The following is a 23,021-nucleotide window of genomic DNA, read 5'->3' as shown; positions in this document are numbered from 1 at the left end:
GACTAGGAGTGTGATTAATTTTAAAAAGAAGCCAAGAAATTGTAATAATAACTGGAAACAGAGAGATTTTTCCTTCTGCTTCATGTATAAGATTTCATCTTGAAACATAAATAATGAAATTATTTGAAAGATTAAGATGGTCCTAGGAAAAGAACTGAAAAAAGGCAGCAAAGTGTCATCATTTTTTTTTCCTCAAACACTCTGTTCTTTCCTGTGCTTGGCTATTCTAATTTTATTTTATTTCTGCTGTATTAAAATATTTAACCCCAGACCTCCAGGGAGAAATAGCCTTTCCATTTCTGAAAGTGCCTGGGGATGTGCAATGGAACAGCACTAGGCAATCTTTCCTACAAACAAACAACCACGCAACAGGCTGGAAACACAAACAGCACGTGGGAAACTGCCACACGCAGATTTTCAGCTCGTTCCGCAAGACTGACATGTAGCACAGTTAACCTCAGTGCATTCCTGGTAGAGTGAAGCCACTCAGGATTCCTTACCTCTCTAAAGCATTTTATACCTGTGTCTGAGAAAAAAAGGCAAGTGCGGAGTACTAGTCTGTTACTATAGAAAGTCAGAAGAAAGTTTCAGGACTGTGTGTTTTACTGAAAAAAAGCCAAAGAATGAAAGAAAAATCTGATTTGGGTGGGCATTTGTTTGTTTTTTAAGGGTTTTTTGATTTGATTTTGATTTGGGTTTTATTTTTTGCTTTTGTTTTGAGTTTTGGGGTGTTTTTGGAGCTTTGTTTGTTTGGGTAATAATTTCCTTGGTTTTGGTTGTTTGAGTTTACTTAGTTTATATTTTTAATGGATTATCATTTTATGGTTTCTTCTGGATGAGTTTGCATACTGAAAATTAATTTAGACCATGGACTTCAGGTCTCAAGAGGGTTTTTACTACAGTCTTGTTTCTCCACATTTGTTGGAATTTTATCTCTATGACCTAAATCATTCAAACTTCTAACAATCCTTCTTCAGATGCAACTAATATGCAATCACTTCAGGATTTATACAGTTGATATTCTTAAAATTTAATCTTTCCCTTCAAGTAAGAATACACTGATAAGTAAAAAGCCTCAGACTTCTACCATTGATAACTGAGCCACATGAACTGATTAGGAGACAGTGAAACAGATTTTTGACAGGAAATATAATTCTGTCAAGATGAAACACCTTACATAACAGAAGGTTTTAGAGTCCTATCTTTCCTCCTCCAAGTTAGAAGACAAACCTCAACATGATTTCAATTGCAAGTACTTGTCTTCTATGTCTCTATTCTATTCCAAAGAAACCGAGTATGTCTTTCAGAAATCTTCAGATTATCCCACTGAACCCATGCATATAAATTCTTGATCAAAAATCTGCTTTCATATTGAACAGGTTTGTAGTATTGATGCAACATACATTTTTATGTGGAAAGAGCAATGCTGCAAACCTCCTTTCCATTCAGTGGCAATTATTCATCCTTTCAGAGATCAGTTTTCTCCTTAACTCTGATCCCTCATGTTAAAACCTTAAATTTTACATTAAAGGATGTAAACATTTTATTTAAAGGGGAAAGTTAAATATAAACTTGACAAATACAAATATTACAGGTTTGCTATCTGCTGGCAGAAAAGGGTAGGAGTGTTGAAATATTTAAGTGTCTGGCAGGCTGTGTTATTGATGAGAGGATTAGAAGGATTTTTCCGAACCCTCTAGAAATTGTTTTCAAAGGTTTTGATGTCAGGAACTTGTTCTATTTTAGAAAACATTATTTCCCATCATTTAAAGCATTGTTTTTCAAGTAAGACATAATTACTAAAATCTGGGCAGTTTACATTACTGGAAAATTTAGCCAAGCCATCAATATTTTGTGTGTGTGTGAAAATAAGTCTTGCCCTATTCCTAAAACTACTAAAGGATGTGCTCTAGACATTTGTAGAGAAAGCCAGACACCTTCCATTTTGCCAGGGACAAATTTAACTACAACCTCACAAGGATCTGAACTATGCTGTAATTTATAACACACATTCTTAATTTTCTCACATTCTGTTGCCATATGTATGTGAAGGGAAGATGAGGAAATAAATATTGTCTGACTATGAAATAGAGAGCTGGGCCCCTTTGGATCACAGTGTTCAGATGGGCAGAAAGATCCAATCCCAACTCTATTGATGAGGATATTTTGTTGGCTACCACTGAGACTGAAAGTTATGAAACTCATGGTAGTTACATGCTAGTGGCAGTTATATCTCCTGGATTTATGAAGAATATAAAAATGTTTTATTAGTGTACATTTAGACAATTAAGTTATACATGTTTTTAGAGAAATTGGAGTTTATTGTTGATGCCTGCATATTAGTGGCATTTATGTCAGGGACATTCATATCAGATGCAGTCTAAGTTTCTCAGGAACCTACTCTTCACTGGTAGGCATAGGGAATCAACCATCTCTCTAGGAGGCCTGTTACAAGGTTTGACCACCCTCTCAGTTAAAAAAAAAAATCTTAATGTCTGAACCTTTCCTGATGCAGTTTTGAACACTCAAACACATCCTATCCATGAATACTGGAGACCAACAGCTCCCTCTCCACAGACTGTCTTCCAGACGCTCAAGAGAATGAAGTCACCCCTTAGCTTCCTTTTCTTCAACCTAGACAAACCCATGGTCCTCAGTGGCTCCTTGTGGGACAGTCTTTCCAGCCATCTCACCAATTTTTTTTCCCTTCTCTGGACACATTCCAGTACCTTCACGTCCTTCTCAGATTGTAGAGCCCAGAATCACACAGAGTACTCCAGGTGAGACCACAACAGTGTTTAATACAGCAGAATAATCACCTCTTTTGACATGAATCAGGTAACATAAAATATAGTTTTAATTCTGTGGTCAAACATTATTGTTGCTTGAAAGGCTTTTTGTTGGAGGCTTCTTGCTACTTCAAAATTGATTTGCTTTGTACTTTTGTTTAGATCACTGCATTTATCAAGATAAGGATAAACAGTTGAGGAGTATCCATAAAATGAGGATGATCCTTTAAAATTCCCCTAATCTAGAAGAATTATAAGAGGAACAATAGGCTTTTGAATAAGAATGTGAAAATGTTTCTTTTACTCAGCTTAATATGGAAGGAGTGATGGCTTCTGGGAGTGGGCTTGCAGAGTTTTGTTTGGGATCCCCTCCTTCCATGGTCTCTCTGAGCATCTCTGTGAGCGTGTAGATGAGTTTTGAAACATAACCTAACCTCAGTCTTACAAGTTAAGCACAGGTCTAAGTCTCTAAAAACTTTTGTAAATAGGTTCAAAGGCCATTTGCCCATCCCCTGGGCTGTTTGGCTTCACAGTGGCTGGGCAGCACACCACACAAGATCGAGGTCCCTGTCCAGCCAAAAAAAAAAAGCCTGAGCACAGAAGAATGGTTCCACTTCACTCTCAGTAGACATATGACTTTAATTATCCACTTCCTTCTAACTATTTAGCCTTTCAAAGGGCACATATGAAAAACAGGTGTAACAAAACCTGACTGGTTCATTCACTAAGATCTTGTGAGACTGATGATCAATGAATTATCAAATAAATGTCATTTTGATAAATTATCAATATTTCTCCAGATAGAAAAGTTTGAAGGCAAATACTTTCTAGTTTTCCCCACTGCTTTATTTTCATTCCAGCTTGCTATGGTCCTGCTCTTCTAGGAACTGAAGCAGAAGCGTGAATACCAACTAGTAGCTGAGAAATCAAGGATTTGTGCCTTAAGGACAGCCAAGTTACAGCTCTGTCTTGATAATAATATGGTATCTGTTTGCAAAATCCTTTTAGATTTTGTCTCCTTTTTTTATCCCTTGCTATTCATTTGTTGTTATCATCACATTGGCTCTGAGGGAGCACAAAGGCCTGTATTCGTTCTGCTTAGTTTAAAAACTCAATTACCACATTAAATTGAAGCAAGCTTCAGCACCTAAAGAAATAAACAGCTTGCTGGAGGTAGCACTCTAATTTCATTGACTTCGTTAAGAGACCCGAACAAAGATGTGGTGCCTACATCCTGCAACTCAGGAAAAAGTGTGTGCTATTGCTGGTAGTAGGCTACTGGTTTTGTAGGGATTTTGCAAGGCCGCAAGACTGAAATTTGTTAACTTTCCTTTCTCTGAACTTTTCTACTCTTACCTGGACCTCTGTGTCCATTTTGTTTAGCTGTAGCTGCAATTTTCCTAATGTTGAGCTGGCTACTCTTAATTTGGAGTTTTGACTTGCCAAATGGTATAAGTAAAACTTTGTGTGAGTAATAGTAAACAGTAAATTTTCTGTGTAGAAAACTTTTTATTACATTAGCAAAAACATATATGAAGAAATATAGGCCTGGTATGAAAGCAGATGCCTTTGGGAAGTGGGTCACAAGGTGCAGGGGAGTGCAGGCACAGGACATTTGGAGTCGAGGTACAGACTGATGCTGGGGACCCCATAGCTCTAAACAAATCACCAGTGGTCACTTAATAAAATGCAGGTCTGGACCTTAAAGAAACCAACTGTAGTAGCAACATAGAACATAAAACCAGTACCTGCTTATGTAAAATGCACCCTACGGAGTAAGGTTTGATTCACCATGAACTTGCAAGCAAGTAACAATAGAGAAATTTGAGCAGATAGAAAACGTGAGCCTTGGGGTAAGAAAGATGAAAATATCAATATCACAGTGCTCCAGGTGGAGAAATTAGGATGCTTCTGATTCACTGGACCCTACCTATACTTATAGTAATGGTAGTAATAATAATAATAATAATCATAATAACAGTAATAAACTTTTTTGTCTTAATATTTTGGTCTTATTTTTTGTCTTTCATTTTCTATAGTAGCTAGATCTCTACAAATATCAATTCTGTGATTAGACTTTAAAATTTCAACTACACCAGGAATAACCTCTTGGATTTTCATAAAAGATATGTTTTCACATTTGTTCATAAAAGGCTTTTGAGCAATAGAGTGCTCTCCAGGATTCTAGTGGGGACAAATAAATCAGAATGTACTTGGATTCCTTTCTAGGCTACTTGGGTGACAGATGAGAAGTGATAAGACCCACGTGGTGGGGACACCCTTGAACAGGTGAGTGTAATTGCCTGTCTTGCTAAGACGGGAAAGCATTGTCTTCTCAAGATCTGAAGAGCAGGTTACTATCTACTGCAGGGTTAATGCAGCCATATACAGATGTGGAAAATAAAGCAATATGCTAATCCCTATCAAGTCCCTGAAAGACCACTGAAGTTACAATGCAGTGGAGAATGAGCTTCACTGACCAAATGGCAAGTTCAGCAGGTGATCTTTAGAAAGGCAAATTCCTCAATGCTGCTCACACATGAACTGTAAAGAAATCAAATCTACACCTGTGTTCTTTAGCTATTTGACCACATTAAAATCCCCTTTTCTTGGTACAGCCTGTTACCTCTTTGTTATGCAGTTAGTGAATGCATTTTAATAGCTCATTGTGAAGTTCACAAGAGGATCACATGCCTTAATAGTATCTTGAGTATAATTTTTAACATTTTCCATCTCATTTCATTTCTTTCCTGTTGAAACTACTAAAAGGTCTGCCAAGAGTACACTGGCACATGGAAAGCACTCAAATAATGAACATCTTATCCAATGTTTAAAGCATAATTAAGGGATTACATGTCTTCAAGAGTATTGTACCCTTTTATTAGTCATAAATCGTTCCTTTCTATGGATTTTTATTACTTCATATCAATTTTTTTTTTATTATTTTAAAAGCACATAAATATTTCCATTTTTGAACATTCAGAGCTCAAAGGTGGTATAAAACAACCTTCCATCAGACTTCCTAAAATTTATTTCTTGTCATTCATGGGCAACAAATTAGATCAATTAATACAGGTATGTCTGATGGTTGGCTGGGTGTTACTAGATGTTTTTTTGCAAGCCATTTCAGAAGAAATAAGAACAGATTTAACAGGAGATACATGAAATGACTTGCTTATTAGAAAGTTTCTCAGCTTCCTGGGAGAGGCGAGGAAATCTGTTCAAGTTTCCATTACTTAGCATCACCTTCTGCCATTTTACTCACTCAATCTTTCAGGAATTACAGAATAATTCCCTGTGCTTTGCTATCTGGCTCATGAGATATTTTGCGTATTTGCTTTCTTGAAATTATTCTGCCTCATTGATTAGGGTAAGAAAAACAATATAGCAAACTCTTTCCCCCTAAGATATAACATCTGGAATTTGATGATCACCTTGGGCAAGAATTTAGACTTGTTTTTTGATGTGGGGTTTGGGGGGGTTGGTTTGTTTTTTGTTTTGTTTTATTTTGTTTTGTTTTGTGTTTTTGTGGTTTGTTTTGTTTTGTTTTATTGGTCAGGTTTAATGTAAGCCAAAAAGTTATTGTGTACATGAAATAACTACAACACAAAGTGTCCACTTTTTTCTCTAGCCCTCAGCAAAATTTCAGTCTTTCTTGGGTGGATCCTTACTTGTCAGTCTACACAAGAATGCCCATGAAGCCATGCTGATAAATGGAAATGGACCAGTTTTGGTATACAAGTCGACCAAACCATCCTAGGAAATGTAAGAAGTGCCCATTTAGTCTATGTGACAGACATCATACACACCTTTATCAAAGGTATTTGACAGGATCAAAATGAGTGATACAACTTCCTGGTCTTGTGCATTTTTTGGTGTCACAGGAAGGATAGACTGATACATTTTTCTTTTCTCAGCTTTGAATTCAGAAGTCATTATGGGACTATTCATCATAAATAATTGCTTTTAGCAATTTATTCACCAAATAGAATCTGTATTTTCAGTGTGACAAGCAGAGAAGAAAAGGAAAGTAAAAAGTTAAAGGCAGGAATGCAGTGAAAACATCAAGTAGGCTAAGTCCAATGTCAGTAGCATAAGCAGAGAAATTAACACTGAGGAATAACAATAGCTCTTTCTACTTGGAGTTCCTTTTTGACCTGTAACTTTCAGTACTGAAACTTTATTCACCTCCCTGGAATGACTGAGGAACAGCTGTTCCCACAAAAGCAAATAACTTACCCTTCCACTTTACCATGCTTCAGATCCTAATCCCCAAATCATCCCCATTACACAGACAATTTAATTCCTGGTGTCTCTCTTAGTATAAAACAATTAGTTTTCTCCAGGATGGAACCTAGGTGTTTTTTTCTAGTTTTGGGAAAAGACTTTTCCACATAGCATATCTTGGAAGCTGAAGGGAGTTTTGCATCTGTGCCCCGTAAGTCACCCAACATCACCAAGACCTTAGCAGATGTTTCACACTCCAGCACCCCCAGGTACCCTCATATCATTCTCTAAAACATGAAACACGTGCTTTGCTTCATGAGAGAACATTATTTTGGGGAACCTTGGCATAATTTCAGATATTTTTAAAAGGAAAGCAATAAGAAAACAAAAAAGACAAAACAAACAAACAAAATCCCCCACAAAACCAAAACAAACCCAACACAACAACAACAACAGAAACATGTTGTTACATCTCTGGCTCTTGCTATGTGGCTTCAGTGCATGTATAAAAAGAATTTAGGTAATTATTTATGTTCTGCTCTTGATACAACTTTTTATAGATCTGAGAGGTATTTTTAATATATTATCACTGAAAACTGAATTTAGAGAGGGAGAATATGAGTCACCACATAAAGAAAAATGTGATGAAGGAGGAAAAGGATAATACTAAAATATTAAAAAATATCTAAAAAACTTTTAAAATATATCAACCCTTTAAAGAAGTATATCCATCTAAGAAGAACAATGCATGTACAACTTCCTGGTTCTCAGTTATTTCTCATAGCCTGTAAGAAAGTGAGATGCAGGTCTAGGAATTCCACTGTCTGTTCTATGGACAAAGCCCTCTCAGGAAGGAGCAAACAGAGGAAAATAGAAAAATCTTGTGTGCAAAGCATTTACCCTTGCAAGAGAACTTTGCTCTTTATCCAACTTAGTGGCTGCCATTTAATGACTTTTCTGTTCAGTAAGTGTGCATGTCACTAAGATAGTGAATCTGAAATTCAGGTATCTAAAAATTAGAAATTGAAGCATGAATATATTTATATAAACTCTCTGTAATAGGCAATCTAAAAGGCAATTCATCTTAAACTAAAATATAGACTTAGATGTATAAGAATAATCTCTGCTTATTCCTCTCCACTCACTACACAAGAAACTCAAGGAGATGAGCTCAGATCTCAATGCTTAGATATCTAAATTTGGAAGACAGAAATCCCATTCTAAATTACAGGCCACTGCAGCCACATACTTACTTTCATATATGGGCTAATTCAAGAGCCTAGCCCCTGCTACAATTATATGATAGATTTCTCCAGTACAGTTACTCACACCCTTCCACTCTTTCCTTAAATCACAAAATATGAGGTATAAAGGCCTAGGAGGCACAGATCAATCTCACAGCTACATGACAGCTGCTACTTATAATTCTACCAATGCATCCCAGTCATAAACTTAGCTTTACAGGTTAGTTAAGCCAAGTTTATAGCTACTTTGCATTGCCAGAGTGGGACAAAGCACCTAGAAGGTACCACCATGTCTGGTTGTTAGATGGTAGGTGTATAAACTGCAGGACTGGTAGTGGTAACACATCTGGTTCACTGCCCAGCTTCCCTCTCTAATATTAGCATGTGACTACAAAGTTATTTCCTTAATTCTAATTAATTTCAGTGGTTGATTTGGTTTTTTTTCATCTTGGGGTTTTTTTTTTACATAATTCAAGTATGTTTTAGCTAAGTTGCACTTCATAAAATAACCATAACTTCTTTCTGAGCAAGAAGTGCCATGACTTTTCTAGTACTGGGGAGTTTATTGCTATTATCTGCATCATGCCAAATGAATTACATATGAAAGTCAATTCATTAGATTGCAATATTGTGATAAAATAGACATACAAAGAACCACAGACTATGTTTGGTATCAAGGTACAAATCTTTATGAGAACTACTGTGACTGTATTGGTAGAGTATAGACAAGGAAGCATCATGAGTTAGAAGGCTTTGAAAAATGAATCTTTTCAGCTTTTCACAGACTTTTGCTTGGCAAAGTTGATTTGTTTTAGTGTTAAAGCAACATGACTAAGATAAAGCTGAAGACTGATATAGTACATGTATACATTTTTTCCTTCTCAGAGCAAGATGATAAAATATGTATTAGCTTTCAGCCCAATCAAAACCAAGGAGTCCAATTAGGAAAAGAGACCTATTGATATATATGTTTTATAAAAGAAAGTATTTGAACTAGCAACCTTCTGGGAAATATCACTACAAGTTATTCAACCATCTAACTGAACTTATGTTGAACCATTTTCCTTTTCCTTCCCTTTGAAGGGTTTTAAAGAAGCTCAAGAAAAAGTAAAAACTTCCATGCTCCTGAATAATTAATGAAGACTGTTCCTCACTCCAGTAAACACTGCATTTTTATAAAGAAAGAGAACAGCTGGTGCATGAAATCAAGCTTTTGAAATCACACATTTCAAGAAAAATTCTCTCCAGATTCAACTTTCGATAAACATGAGTCTGCAATACTTTTCTGCATGAAAATGAAACCTATTAAACAGCAAAGGTAGGAATATTGTGCTTGTGTGTGTGAGGTGTGTTCGCCCTAGCAGAAAGGCTGCTTATTCCTCTGGGCTCCCACCATCTTGTGGAATAAAAGTGATTTGTGCATCAGTGGTTTTCCGTGGGCTCCCAGACCATGTCAAACAGCCTATGACACGCTCTTTATTCAGTATATGGGAAATATTGCTTTGCAACCTGGTGCCAGGAAGGGCCCGAAGCTGGGGGAGGAGGGTATAGGGGCCTAAAGATGCTGACAGTAAATGTACATTCCAGAGAGTGGTTAATGGTCAAGAAAATCAGGGGTTCACTAAGGCAAGACAGAGAGGAATGTCCAACTTCTCCTTTTGATTGATGGTAGTAGAATGCCAAGGATCAAGAGAAAATAAGCACAAAAATATATTTCAGTAGGGAAAACAAGGCATTAATAGTGAATATCATGCCTAACACTGATGATGATTTATAGTCTGGCTTGCAGACAAAACCACCAATCTGGTACTGCTAACAACATGAGAGGCATGGAAAACTCCAAGGCATTTTTCAAAAATGATAGAGTATACAACAGCCACAAAGTTTCTTTTGGAGGCTTGTTTCCCTATCATAATCTCCTGTAATCATTCAGTTTGCATCAACCAGGAAAAAATTCTAAGGTGCTGGTTTAAGACTGAAACTGAAAATATGTCTGGTCAAGAAATACAGTTCTAGCTTCTTGCATGAGGCAGAGTAAATCTAACTTCATGATGTGAAGTAATTGGGTATGAGGCACTTACACCTGTGGAAAAACATTTATGTGACAGGTTTATATTCTGACAGTAAATATATGACAAAACCTGTTTTTTTCAGGGAGCACATGGTTTACACATGATAATTTATTTTTTTCTGAAATAAATGAGCTTTAATATCTTTATTTTTCCTTAACTGTGATAAAATGAGCACTATGAAATATCTTGCTCATCAGCTCAGTTCTTTTTTTGCCCAAGGAGGTTTGAATAACAATCTCTCAGCTTGAAAATATCCCAACTCTCAGGCAAGAGAGTCATTCCATTCTATGTTATCTCAATCTGTATTTAAGCAATTTGTAAAAAGTTGCTCCAGACAGAGAGATTGAAGGAGACATTTAAAAATCCTTGATGATTAGGCAATTTACCTGAGAGGTTATTTATGCTGTTTCGGTCCCCATTCTGAATTGACAAAGGTGTGAACTGTAAGTCTGCAAGATATTCTTAGGACACTTCTTTCAACCTTTCCTGTTGACATTGTTCCACTTCAGATAAAATGCTCAAAATATGATTGAGATGGAGAACAAAATTAGCTCTCCAGTCCTCTAGACAGGACACTTGCTCGGGAGATGGGAATACATGACTGCTTCTCTCCAGTAAATATTTGAGTATATGAAATTGAGCAGTGTCAACAGGAGACATTGAAAGAGTCCTTTTACGTTAGTTTAAGGGCAAACATTCATCGAAACAATTCATGCAGAGGGGTGATCTGAATCTAGGTTTTCCACATCCTGCATTTTACTGCTTGAGTACTTGAGCATATGAGAACTTCCTCTTCTTCTAGGTACTTGAGATTGGATTTTTTTTTTTAAATATTATAAATAGCCACTATTTTTTTCATGGATATACTACTCAGCGGCACTATTGCTTCTTCCACTATTACCACAAACTGAAATCCACAATGGAAAAGTGGTGTTGAGCTTGTGTTTGCAGCGCCTGATTGCCTGGAACAGAACAGAAATGTGTAGCCATTAAAAAGATAATGAAACCATTCATTTGTTAAACTAAACCAAAATTATTTCATTGATTTTTGAGAGTATTCACAGATATCACATTGCAGAAGAAGTACCTGATATGCTAGAGTGCAGGGCTTATTAGAGACAATTCTAAAAGTTGCTGAATCAGGCTAACAGAAGCCTGATAAATTTAATAAAAGTAAATATAGGATCCTCTGTCTGGGAAGGCAGAACACTGCTCAACACCAGCTATCAGAGCAGCCTGCTGCAGAGAGGGTCAATTCAGGTCTGTAGGAGCAAGAGTGCAGACAAAGAATTAAGGGAAGTGATTGTTTCACTGTATTCAACATAAGTGAATCTGTATTTTCAGTTCTGTGTCTAGTTTTGGGATCCTGCTTTTAGGAAAGACATACTGGAGTGGAGGGGGCACCTATGTAATCAGGAACAGGTTGTAGAAGCACAGAGAGAAGTGGACCTATTCAGCCTGGAGGTGAACCAACCAAGGTCAAGGGAGACCTTACATCTGCCTGCAACTACCATACTAGGGTTGGAGAGAGGGTGGAGACTGATTCTTCTCAGGAGTTCACAGCAACAGAAGAGGAGGAAATGAACACAGGCTGGAGCAAGAGAAATTCTAATTAAATGTAAGGAAATTTTCAATTCCCAGAAATTATTTTTAAACATGTTGTCTGAAAAAAAATTGGAATATCTGTCAATGGAGATATTAAGAACTTGACTGCACATGGTTCAGAACCTCATCTAAGTAGGTCCAGCTCCTAGGAGAAGCTGGGACAAACTGACTTTCAGTCAATCTTCAGGAAACTTTCAGTAAACTGAGTTTCAGTCAGTTTAAGTCTTGATCATTTTATTTTGCAATATAAAGAATTGTAGGCAATTATATTGGCAGTATTTACATTTCCTTACTATTCCTGAAGAGTGTAATGGTTAATTTTTTTAAATTACTGTTCAATGTAAAGATCTCTTTTCCTACTTTATACACAATAGATGTCTTTATTCCTCTTGTTATTCATCTTCTATATTCTCCAGCAAATAAGCTGAGTATTGTCTATTTTCTTATAAACATCTAGTATCTTCACAGTATTTAGGGAATAACCAATATAGAGTATAGTACGTGCTATTCCTTGCTTTCTTCTTCTGTCTATCGTCCAACAAACTGCTACAAAATTAATAGTGCTCCTAAAAATTAGATATCTTCTTACTGAGCTCTAAAGAAAGAATCTTGGTCCAGCTTCTGCACACCTTTGTATTCAAAATATTTAGCTTAAATAATTTTCAAATAATTTTTATTGTTTGTTTTAACCTGAGAAGTAAGTCTATGTGTGTTTAAGAAAAATAAAAATTTGTGGTTTATCACCAGTTGACTGAAATGCACAGTTCTCAAGCTATGGTGGGATAAATTTGTTTCACTATCATTCAAATATTAGTACAAAAATATACCATCCCTACTTTCAGATATGTACAAATATGTATGTATATGCATATATGTTCAAGCACACAAGTACAAATGAAAATTTCAGAAGAAAAAAAATCTCTCAAACTCAGAAATGTAAACACTACTGATTTATTTTAGGTTTATATGAATAATTTTCTCTTTCGCTTTTATATCAGAGAAAAAATGTTCTTATATTGGCAATACTTCTTTCCATGTGAGCTACACATACTCCTAAAATGGAGAGTCCTTATAAAGGACACATTTGAAAAATGTTTTGCTCTTACATTCATAGTTTCAAAGGGGAGTGCATTGAATTCTACCATAACCTTTCACACAGGTGTTTTATCTTAGGAAGTATCACCTGTCCTATATTTGGAGACTATCACAGAATTGCAATTGCCCTCTTTTTCATGTATTTTTGCCGTTCTGTATCCAGGAGAGACCACAGCCTTTAAAGTATGGGAGTGCTCTTGTCCCCTTGGATTTCTCTTTTTCAGCCTAGCACGTAACTTTTGTGTCTCGCGTTATGTATCAGTGATCATTCTTGCCGCTTGAAGAATCACACAGCGTGTTATTATGATATGTTATTTATATTCACTTTGAGACCTTTTTCTGGATTTAAATTGCTTTGAATCTTAGTGTATTAGAATTTGTTATATTGTGTCAACTCAGAGATAAAAACTAGCAACAAGAGAGAGGAAATTTGGATCTAGAGATTTATGGAGAATTGAACTGAGTGTGGAAGGTTTTTCATTTGGAATATAATTTTTGGAAGTTACTTTTGGGATGAAACAATCATTTAGCAGAAGATTTGCCTCAGCAAGTACATATCTTTCAAATCCTTCACGCAAAGTTGTCTTAAAATTCTATTACATAGAATACATGTCTAATTTACCCAGGTACAGCATTTCCCACAAGTTTTTAGCAGAATATAAAAAATATCTTATAAGCTTAGATCCATGGCCCATCCGGGTTGCTGTTGTGTCTCCAGGACTGGCAGGATGTCCTGCTACCCAGGAAAAGTAGGTAAACCTGGGCACAGATCAGGTACTTAGGAAAAGCAAAACTGGAAGGAGGGAGGGCTAGAGAGGCTGAACTAAAACATAAACCAGAACAGCTCCAAACTTCAGAGTTCAAATGGCCACTGAAACTGCATCTCACATATCCCAGCTTCACACTGAAGAGAGTTCAAGGTACATATCACAGCTTCTCCTACCCCTTTCAATAAAAAGAAGACCCAAGGAAGCATGCGGAGAGATGTACTGTGCTCTGACAACATCTGCACCACAAGCAACAAGGAGAACAGGGCTTTGCAACAGTGAAAGCCATGGAACTGCTGGTCAGACCAGATGTTGCATGTGATTACCCAGGATTTCCAGCTTGTTAAAAGGTGTTATTCTGCTGTCAAATGTAAAGCTGATTTTGCAGGTCACTTAGGCAAGAGGCTACTTAGCTAAGCCAAGCAGAACTGTTGTTAGGAGCAGCTCTCTGAGAGTAGGTCTGGCCTACTGCCTTCTGAGGGATGTTATGTGGCCTATGCAGAGCAAAAACAATGTGGGAATAGGGAGAGGCACCTGTGAAATCTTACTTTTTTCACACCTGGACTTGAGGTCCAGTGAGTCACTCATTCCATGTCAGTCCCTGAAATGAAGCAGCAAATATTTCTGACAAGAAGAGGAATGTTATGGTTTTGCACTCCTTTTGTGAAGAGATTTACATTCAAATGGGATATAATCTATTCATCTGCCCAGTACAGAAATCTAACTCTTATGCACATGCACACGCTAAATCACAGGAAGGAAGAGAACATGTCGTTTTTTCCAAACTAAACCACAATGTGTGCTCTGAAAAGGAGGCTTCAGTAGAAGGGTAGATACCCTTCAGTTTCTTTGTGATCTGTTTAATTATTTTGAAATTTCATGTAGTTCATGCACATAAAAGGCATATGTATGTATGTATGTATATATGCAAATCCTATATGCATGAGCATATACACAAATCCAACCACTAACATTCATGGAGATGTGCCCAACCTGCTGTTATGAGCTGTGTGAATATGTGTTTTCTCTTTCGTAAAGTCTGTAGCTTAAAAAAAAAAAAAAAATATTCTGTGTATTTCATCCAACAGATAGGATACAAAGCAAAAATGGTTATCCAGTCTTCTTACTATAGTAAATCTTATTCTTATTCTTCTTTTTTCATTAGCCAGTTACCTAAGGTTACCAGATTTTGAAATTTGCTGCTTCACAAGCCTTTGCTCTTTCTGAAGATCCTTCTTGAAAAAGTTGTCAGTGACAACTGCAAAGAATGACATCAGCTTGAAATAATATCTGGAGTATATTTTTGAGATTAAACTTACTTGACTTACAACTTTCCACATAGATATAAGCACAGGATTTATCTAACATGGAGAACATATTGAAACTATAGAGAGGACTCATTCAGATTTCTCCTTTGTTGCTTAGAAATTTTCAGAATTTTCAATACTCAAAGCATGAATCCAAAAAAGCATGTTTCTCAGGAGCAAAATGCTGCAGAAATGCATTAAGTAGTTCAGAGAAAGTTGCAAAACAGGTTGAGACATTTTTCAGTGTAACTCATCAAATTAAGCCCTGATAAAAAACCCTCTATTGCAAAGCCTAACGAAGAAAAAAAAATCATTTTTAGTGACACAAGAAGTTCTTTGAGCACCATGACTCATGGAGGCTGATTTTCTATGGTTTTGCTTCTTATGGTCGACTGCAACCTTTGATTGAAAGTTTATGGGGAAATTTGCTCTTCCATGTGGCTTCTTTGGTATTCAGTAACTGGGAGACTCAGCTGCAGCAAGCAACAACCCACAGTCATCAACACATCTAATATCTTTTTTCATCACTTTAGCTCTGTGTTACTTAAAGAAATATCTTTGTCTGAGACCACTCCCTTACATACCATTTGACTGAAATTTTTACAATTATAGTAACAATTTGCTTGATTTAAGGGTGAAAGAATAGATTGAGAGAGATCAAGAGAATAAAAAATAGAGTAAATATGACCTCGTAAACCTTGTTTCCTTAGGAAAATACACTAAAATCTTCAATAATAGAGTGAAAGTATTCCATAGCCATAATCCAATCTGATCTTAAATCACACTTCTTTTGTGCTAGCATATAATGCTGTCCAGTCCTGATCCCATCCCATTACCTAAGGAAATCTTCAGGCACAGAGAACAAATGAAAAACTTACTTTGAGAAACATTTTTGAAGTAAGGACCATAGATTTAAAAGATGTAAAACAGTGTGGATTCTTGAAAAGATAATTCTAGTAGTCATTTATGCAGAAAAAAAATCACCAAGCAAAATAGATGCTTTCTACCTTGAGAAATTACCAAAGGGAAGAAAGACCCAACCTAGGCAAACATAAAATCTCAGTCACTGTAGTCACACTCAGATAAACTCTTCTGAAATTATACTTTGCCACAGTACAGATGTACGTAAGGATCATCCCTTTTACAAACAGTTTATATACCGTTCATTTACTGAATATATACAAGTTTATATACAAGTTCATTTACAATACTCTCATGGGTCTTCCAAGAACTTCTCCTTGCCACTATGTGAAAATGTGTTATTTCAAACAATCACAGCATTTTACCTTACATGTCAGACTGATGACTACTGGGAACAAGGATGAATACATTGTGGCCTTAACAAGAAATAATTTGAAAAATATTGCTACAGATTTGTGGACTATGACAGCAACTTCATGGCCTTTCAGTCTCCATATTATTCTTACTTATTTCCAGTCCAATGAAAAGCAGAAATGACACTAAATAGACTTTAGAAAGTTATCCAAGAGACAAATATGTATATAGAAGGTAATATAATTATCATCTTCTTTGATAAAGATATCAAAGTATCCTATCTGCCTACTTTTCAAGTAGATCTGCCTACTGATCAAGTATCCTATCTGCCTACTTTTTAAGATTTATACTTTTTGAGATTTAATTAATCCATTATGAAACCCTTTTTAAATCCTTTACCAGGGTGTTAATTTACCATTACCAAATTATTTTAAAATGCATTTTCCAAAATCCAACACAATTCAGGTTGTACATTTATATGAGAGCATACGTGTGCTACACAGGCTAGTTAACCCTGATCTCTCACAATACGGACACTGAATGCAGTTTTATTTCTTATGAGTACTCTTACTTGCATGGCTTATTTGCTAACCATAGGAGTTGGGCATTTAATCTGTCAAACATTTGTAAAACACCAAAAGCAGTGCAACCTTTGACCTGGCTCACTAAAAACACACCCATTTTGTGATTTTTCTGTTTGCCCAGCCCGTTTCATATATTTGTCCCTTGCCTTATGAAGCATGCAGACAGGGTACGATCTTTGACATTCAGCCACATGTGTCTCATACTTTTTGTGTGAAAGAAATAAATGACAGGCATGGAGATTAAAAACAGGTCTCCCTTTCTCTTTCTGTCTCTCTCTTTTCGGTGTTTTTTTCTTTCCTACTCTTTTTTCTTAGTTCAGGTGTTTTGCCAGATGATTTGCAAAAACTATCCATGCTGTAAGTTATAAAAGTTATATATTTTTCCACTGAAATTTTGATGGTATATGTTACATAGCTTTAAATGACCAACTATCCTCATATTTTGTGAAAAAAAAATTGAGATTAGATAATTCTCCCAATAAAATAGACAGCAAAGGCATCACGGGCCTCAATATGAATGATGAAAGGTGTGAAACCGCTTTTTTTAAAGTAAATTGAAGACAACCAAAGAGATTTTTATTTATTTTTATATTTGTAATGATATTTATATTTGTCTCCTACCCTTAATATAAGAGCTGATGACCCTTGCCTACATTAATATAGAGACATTATTTATTTTAGTCATACTGTGGATCAAAACATATTTCTATTTGGGAAAAAAAAGCGCTAAATGTATCATTTTATCTCAGTAGCATTTACTTATGCCTATTGCCATTAAGTGATGTTAAGTCAATTAAAATAAGAATGATCCGGCTTAGCTTCAGGTGTTTCAGAGTTGTCTATCTTGGCCAAGATACTCCTCCTGGTTCCACCCCCTGAGTGCAGGGAGGCAGGATCATCCTTGTCTCAGATGAAACATTCAGTGAAGATGAGCCTGCCTTCACTGGGACAGGGAGATTGATTTGGGTTACTTCAGGTACAAGCATCTAGCGTTGTTACAGACAATTTTGGATATGCTGTTGGGCTACCACCTGCTCTTCTGGAAGGGCAGAGATATTTCTCTTTCCCATATTTTTGTTGGCCAAGTGTGTATATACTGGTAGCATCAGTGCTGTGTCTCAAATGAGACAACACATATTTAGGAAACTCAACATTTTTCTAAGGGTAATTAATTGAAATTAATCCTACCCATGCTCTTCCAATACCACAAATAATTTCAGTAGGAACACTTGTGAGTTAGACAGAATATTTTGTTAGCTGATCCTCCACAAACTGAGTAGACTCCAGGAGCTGTTGTTAATTTAGACTAACAGTAAGTCAGTGGAATTCTGTTGACTGTAATATTTTAGAGGTTTAAGTAAAAGCAAAAGCTGAAACTCATTTCTTTGACACAGTATCTGAATGTCACTCTACTCATCCTACTTATTCTATTGCTTGTTGAAATCATTCAGTTAATGAACACAAACAAGTTAGTGCAGAAGTAAATTTTAGTAACAAAATTTCTCTGTTTCTGGTACACAGAAGTAACAAACATTTTAATTATTCATTTTAAAGATAATTCTCTTTAAATATTTAGTTCATATTAAACTTATTCTGGTTCATATATTTGATTTCAATAGATGTCTACAATTAAGATGAAAATTACATCAAATAAAATAGTCATATACAAGAGAATAGTGTCATTCCCTGCATACAATTTGATGTAATCAGACTTGAAATGAGGTTATAAACATAAAAAATCAAAAATAATGTGATTTCATAATTAATGATTTTGTACTTCCTTTACCATGCTGTAAGGAGACAAGAAGCCAAAGATCTAGCCACAGCTGCAAGAGTAATTTAAATGAAGTGATTTGCAAAGCTGAGAGGGAGTCATTAAAAAACTAAAACAGCAGTATCTCCTCATACTGCTTCTGCCAGATGGCTTCAATCCTTCCATTCTTCAACTTCTGGTTAGATAACTGAGCCAAAATTAAAAAATATACCAGATGCACTTTTTTGGACTATGTCCCATTTTATGTTCTTCTAATCAAGACTGGGTTAAGGATGAGGGAGAATAAGTCAGATATATACAGTGTCTGGTACCCTTTTTCAAGAGAAAATAACCTAAAATATACATTAAAAACCCCAAAAACTAAGCATTCAAGAAGAAAACAGGAAGTAGAAAAACTAGTCAAAGAAAACACAGAAAAAAATGCATATTTCAGCAGAAGACTAAATAAGGAAGTAGGAAAGAAGAAATATCCAGGCATGATCTGCCAGTAGAAAGGGAGTAACAGTTCTACTTCATGCCAAAGAAATAGAAGTGTGGAGGCCACCATACCCATGCTGTTACTAATTTCTGTAGATGGGGATAGTTATGTCAGTAGTGACAGAACAAGGAGTAGTGCTTCTCATTGAAGGAAACTAAGTTTATATTGGACATAAGGAAGGTATATTTGATGATGAGGGCAATAAGATGTTGGAACAACTTGCCCAGGTAAGTTGTGGGTGCATCACTGCAAGCGTTCAAGGCCAGGTTGAATGGGGCTTTAAGCAACATGATCTAGTGAAAGGTATCCCTGTCCTCAGCAGTTGGATTGGTCTAGATGGTCTTAAAAGGTTCCTTCCAGCCCAAATGGCTTCCAACCCAAACCATTCTATGATTCTATGAAGAAAGAGTGCCTAAGTCATGCCTTCCAAAAAACATTGTATACCAAGGAAAGTAAAGCTAGCTATCCAAAATGCCGATAAACTTGAATTATGTGTCTTTCCAACAATGCAGGTGCTATAAAAAATTCCATGGACAACATGTACCAGAAACAACTCAGTCTGAATACAGCCAGACTTACTGACTCCAGTTCAGTGTTTGCTATGCCAAATACAAAAGGAAAAAAACTGCTGAAAAAAAAACCCCAGCAAATTCTCCTTTTTTTTTTTTTTTTTTTTTTTAAGTGGAGTGTTGTCATTTTTTAACTGGAGTTTTGTCGTTTCAGGTGTGATTGTTTTATAGCACTTCGAGGAGACTGAAAGTTTAATTAAAGAAACAAAAAAAAGTTAATGGCAAGATTTTTGCATGATGCATTATGTTTTCATATAAGTCACCATGTACACTTTCAGGGTAAGAGATGAAAATATTTGAAGGTATATTTCCAATTGCTTTCTTCATCTATCTAACTAATGAAAAAACAATACGACTATTGAGAGCCAAATCTCTCTTTAAAATATATTTTATAGAATAGAAATGGAATTGGGTAATACTTCTTATCTTTTACTTTTCCTTCCCTTAATTTCTTAAGATTTTGGAAAGAGCATATCTAGTTTTCATGACTTATTACTGGAAGAGAATAAGAACAAGCTCAGAATTCTCTGCAAATTTGACCACACAAATTTGACCACACTCGATTTATTGCTGAGAATACCAAAATTGTTTCATTTCTTCTTTTCAAAACAACTAAAAATTACAAAACTGCAGACTTTTTGAAATATGAATCTGTTGTTTATGACCTCTGTTAAAAATATTCCAGATGATACCAGTGAAGTTACAAGCTAAGAGGGTATTCAATCAACTCTCATGGCTGCGGAGTTGGACCAACCTTAAATGGTTTGGAAATTTCAAGACACATATTTTTTAAATAAGCCTAATATTTTTTTTCTACTCCAATTCCATGTGTCATCTCAAAGTCAGTCATTTTTTCAGTAATCATTAAATGATTTTTTATGGGTTCTTGTAATTCCTCAATTACTAAAGTATTAAAATTTCTCATTTTTTGGTATCTCCCTGAATGATATGTGTTTAAGTTGGAAAAGGCAGTTCATAGACTGTAGTGAGAAGTACAGTAGCCCTTTCTTCCTCTGAGAACTCACCTTAAACTTTGGGATAACCACCTTTTGCTCCACAGCATATCTCTTTCATGGACAGTTTCTTTGTGTCATAGCCCTCTTCCGAAAACCAGAGCCCCAAGCCATCAAATCCTTTGAAGAGAAAATAGACTTTGCATTCAACTCATCATGCTGACGAAAGTTGAGCCATACCACAGAAGGCAGATTTGATGTGGTCATGAGAACTCAACGTGGCAACACAATGTCCTGTTACGATCTGGAGATGTAGCAAATGTTTCAGTATGCTCATCAGTTTTGCAACAATATAATGTATTTCTGTTTTGTTGAATAAAACAGACATTTATTTTAAAGCCAAATACTTCAGAAAGAAGTCACCAGGATTTCAAGCTGAATTAGCACAGTTATGAAAGATGTGATTTGCAACTGGTTGGCAGCTGCGTTTGGTTAGAATGTTTTTAATCTCTGCAGCATAGAAATGTGCTTCCCATAGTTAACGGATGTGTTATTGCAAAGGACAATGAAATAAATTCCAGATTCTATTCATCCTCCACAGCCATGTTCTTTATCAAAAAAATTATTACTTCACTTGTTTCATTGCTGTCAGGATAAAAATCAAGGCCTCATTTGACCCTATGCTACAGACAAGTAGAGTGGTCTCCTCTAATAGAAAATATTTCTTATTTCCTACCTTTGAACCTTGTAAGTCAACCAACTATATGAGGCCATGAACTCAGGGGTTGCCTTAAACCACATCTTGTATTTTTTGCTCCATAATAGCAAACCTTTTGTTTTTCTGTGCAAGACATTACCAGATTTTACCAGTCTGGGTGCAAGTTTTACAGAAATTTTATTATATAGCCCTTCTAAAGAGGGCCAGATCCCCACGTGGAAAAGTTTGGTACACGTCACCAAGGCTATCTGGGATGTGCAGATTAACATGAACAAAAACCAGAGATAATTTGTGGTTTAGGATATAACTGCAAATTTGGTAACATTTGTAAGAACTTTGGTATCAGCAGGTCAGGCACACCTTCTAAATAAGAGATATTGGAAACTTCTGTAAGTGACAAAATGAAAATTAAGAGGAAGTTCTTGATTCTTCAAGTAGAGTTCTTTACTTTGGATTTCTATACTGAACCACTATTGAGTATTTTGTGTTGCTAAACTGGTCATTTCCTTTAATATTTTATTAATTTTAAACTGTGATTAGCATCATAACTGCTTTAACTCTTACAAAAAGGAGTTCAATTGTAAAAGAGCATCATAAAATGAATAAATATCCTTTTGTCAGTTATCAATTTAGCACCATAATTTCATTCTGATATTTAAAAACTCAAATGAAATCTCTCTTCTATGCTTGAGAATAAAAAATTATAGAAATGTCTGTGAACAATTGTGTATTGAACTAAATGCTTATATAATTTTATTGTTTGCTATTTATTATTCACTTTTGAGTTTTCTCATCTCAAAGACTGCAAAAAATTGTGATTTTGTCTTTCAGTGTCAGTACTGACTAGGTCTCTTGTTTCTGCATATTTCTGTAATAAAGGAAATTCAAAAGTACATTTGAAACCAAGACTAAGACTATGAGGAATAAACATTCTGGATAGTGAGAAAGGAAAAATACTTTGAGACAAACAGCTCAATTGTGTGATCTCTGAGTATCTGATATTCCTAAACTTAGTTGTGGAAGTGTGTGAAAGATTTGTTTCCCTGAAAATATTTACAGTTTTCTCATCAGAACACATGAATATCCATTATAATAATTATAATCACTAACCATAATGTTTAACTATTGCACATATATCTCAAACAAGCAGACTATACACCATGAATCCTGATTTCTACAGTTTGGAAAAAAAAACTGAGTCCAGTTGAAAATTTGGTTCAAACACACTTTTCTTCAGTGCCTCCTGTTCTTGAGCTTAGATTTTGTTCCTCACCAGGCTGGCTGTCCCAAATCCCACACTGATGTCCCTGGTTGTTTGTTTTCCTTTGATAGGTCATTTTGTAACTCAGTATTGTAAAGTCCTAAAAAAACCACCCAAACTTTTATACATTTTAAGTTCCTTTCTCTGCAGCCTTTCTTTTGAGGTCCTTGCTGGAACTAAGGAAAAGATAATTACAAGAAAAGTCATGTGGTCCATATCTTTGGTTGAGTCAGTTCTTACCCACAGCACAGTTCAGACACAACTTTGAGACAAGGTGAGTCAATATCAGGTAGAAACACCTCC

The 23,021-nt window shown here is 35.8% G+C and overlaps 1 long non-coding RNA gene across 2 annotated transcripts; it reads left to right on the top strand.

The window, feature by feature from the left end:
* The first annotated feature begins 5,570 nt into the window (after positions 1–5,570).
* LOC134548637 (uncharacterized) lies at positions 5,571–22,309 on the top strand. Of its 2 annotated transcripts, XR_010079841.1 has the most exons (4): positions 5,571–6,609; positions 9,344–9,578; positions 19,941–20,065; positions 20,883–22,309. It is a non-coding gene; the product is annotated as an uncharacterized LOC134548637 (long non-coding RNA). The 2 variants fall into 2 exon arrangements; XR_010079840.1 differs by lacking the exon at positions 20,883–22,309 and having other exon boundaries at positions 19,941–20,864.
* Positions 22,310–23,021: the final 712 nt, after the last annotated feature.

The sequence above is a fragment of the Prinia subflava genome, chromosome 3 (assembly GCF_021018805.1).
Source record: "Prinia subflava isolate CZ2003 ecotype Zambia chromosome 3, Cam_Psub_1.2, whole genome shotgun sequence".
Classification (NCBI taxonomy): Eukaryota; Metazoa; Chordata; class Aves; order Passeriformes; family Cisticolidae; genus Prinia; species Prinia subflava.
This window is presented reverse-complemented; position numbering and strand designations above follow the sequence as displayed.